Here is a 2500-nt window from a genome sequence, read left to right as displayed (position 1 = left end):
TGGTCTGGCTAGTTAGATTCCAACGAGTTACCAAAAATCTTTCTGCCATTATGTTTGAGTTGTCAAAATAGTACATTAACCAATCATTCTGTCAGAGTTGTAGAAAAGGACTGGGGGGGGTTCTTTGGATTTGTTCTGGGCCTTTTCTGGGCCGGGGCTCTGAGGGAGACAAAGCACAGTGGGCTAAAAGACGGATATATCAAAGGAAGTACCGAGGACATATTACTGCAGACTCTTGACACAGTGTGTACATGATATAAACGTTTACAGTGTTTTATGATGGCTTTGGCTCAGTTTTCAGAGTAGAGTTGCAATATGCAAAACTCCTTTGTACTGACAGCTCCTTTTAGCACAAGTTTAAATACTTCAAATGAAGTGAACGGATTAGTGAGTCTGTGCATCTCGCTTTTAAAGTCATGTGTTTTTTATTTCATTGTGGGTATCTTCCAAAGTTACTGTATTTAAGTAAATGTTTCCTTGAAGAGCAGAGGCAGCACAAATAAGAAATGATGTACCATGGAGCGGGTGGCGTACCTGTGGCCGAGGAGGAGCAGGATCGAGGCAGAGATCCGTCTGGATGGCTGGACCCTGATGGCTGGCCTCTGGTACTCGGGGCTGGAGGTGACGGTGCTGTAGGCGGGGGGGCCGGACGTGGTCTGCCTCTGGAGGAGCTGGAGGAGCTGCAGGATGGCCTGGATGTCTGAAGTCATCTGGGACTCCAGTCTGATGGACGGACAAAGAATAAAACAATCGCCATACTTCTCTCAATATTCTATTCACTCGTATTTAATCTGTTGAAACATTGTATGTCACATAGGGGTGGTGCCTTGGTGATCAATACTAATAACAAACACTAGGGGGAGGCTCAACCTCATCAACGCAGAGGATCCTCGAGGAAGAAGAATTCTGATGAGAGGAGGATGAGAGCTTTTACTTCAAATTGAGTAATTTTACTTGAGTGTGGAAGTAGTATCACCAATATATATTCTTTAAGTATCAAAAGTAAAATGACTGGTTTTGCAGAAAAATTGTCCTTGATGATAAAATGTGCAATTTAACCAGTAACTACGGCTGGTTAAATAAATAAATTCATTATATACGGCCTCTGAAATGTGGTGGCGTAGAGATCTAAAAGTAGCAGCAAGTGCCTCAAACTTTTTTTCGACATACTATACTATGGCTTTTATTTGACACGCTATACTCTGACTTTTTCGACATACTATAGTATGACTTTTTTTTCAATTTCTTTCGACATAATAGTATGACTTAAAAAAAACCATACCATACTATGACTTTTTTCGGCAAACTATAGTGTTACTTTATTCGACATGCTATAGTATGACTTTTTTTCAATTTGACCTTTTTTTGACTTTTTTCGACATACCATAGTATGACTTTTATTTTTACTTTTTTCGACATGCTATAGTATGACTTTTTTTTCAATTTTTTTCGACATACTATGCTATGACAGTTTTGGACATACCATACTCTGACTTTTTCAACATACTATGCCATGACTTTTTCGACATACTATAGTATAACCTTTTTTTGACATACTATAGTATAACCTTTTTTTGACTTTTTTCGACATACTATAGTATGACTTTTTTTTCAATTTTTTTCGACATACTATACTATGACAGTTTTGGACATACCATACTATGACTTTTTCGACATACTATGCTATGACAGTTTTTGACATACCATACTATGACTTTTTCGACATACTATAGTATAACCTTTTTTTGACTTTTTTCGACATACTATAGTATGACTGCCTTCCACTCCCTCTATCGCCCCCTGCCTTCCACTACCTGCCGCCCACTATCGCCCCCTGCCTTCCACTGACTCCTCCTCTCGCTACACTATTCATTACATTACATTACAGTCATTTAGCATTATTCAATTAAAAATCAGCCAGTTCTTATGAACCCTTACTTATACCCCTCTGAAACTACGGTGGGGTGTATGCCCCCACCATCACCTCCGCGGTGATTGTACTCGAGACTGCCAGTGGGGGAGTTGAACCCGCGCTCAGCACGGTCAACTCAGATGACAGCTCCCTATGACCCACTGTGCTACAGCCTCACTGGCATCTAGACTTCTTCTCTGCGCGTATTTGACCTTGTCCTCGCAAGTCGGATCTCAAAAATTGCCACGCATAAGAATCAAACCCACAATCTACGGGATGTCAGCCAGTCGCCCATCCACCTGAGGTTTTGACTTCATCACTTGGGGTGTTGATCCTAAAAATCCATTGCAGATCATTAAAAGTCATAATATAGAATGCCATAAAAGGTTATAATATAGCATGCTTTAAAAAAAAGGCATAAGGAATTGAAAGTATATTATGCCATAAAAATGGAAATATAAAGGACTGAACACACAACCTCGTTGATTCTAACCAGTCTACCATCACTCTGAGCTATTCAATCTGAGAGGAGTATCACATGTTTGGTTGGGATTTTGACTTTATCACATTACCTTACTTACTTTCTTT

The sequence above is a fragment of the Anoplopoma fimbria genome, chromosome 22 (genome assembly GCF_027596085.1).
Source record: "Anoplopoma fimbria isolate UVic2021 breed Golden Eagle Sablefish chromosome 22, Afim_UVic_2022, whole genome shotgun sequence".
Lineage (NCBI taxonomy): Eukaryota > Metazoa > Chordata > Actinopteri > Perciformes > Anoplopomatidae > Anoplopoma > Anoplopoma fimbria.
The sequence above is the reverse complement of the archived record's forward strand: the minus strand, read 5'-3'. Positions refer to the sequence as shown.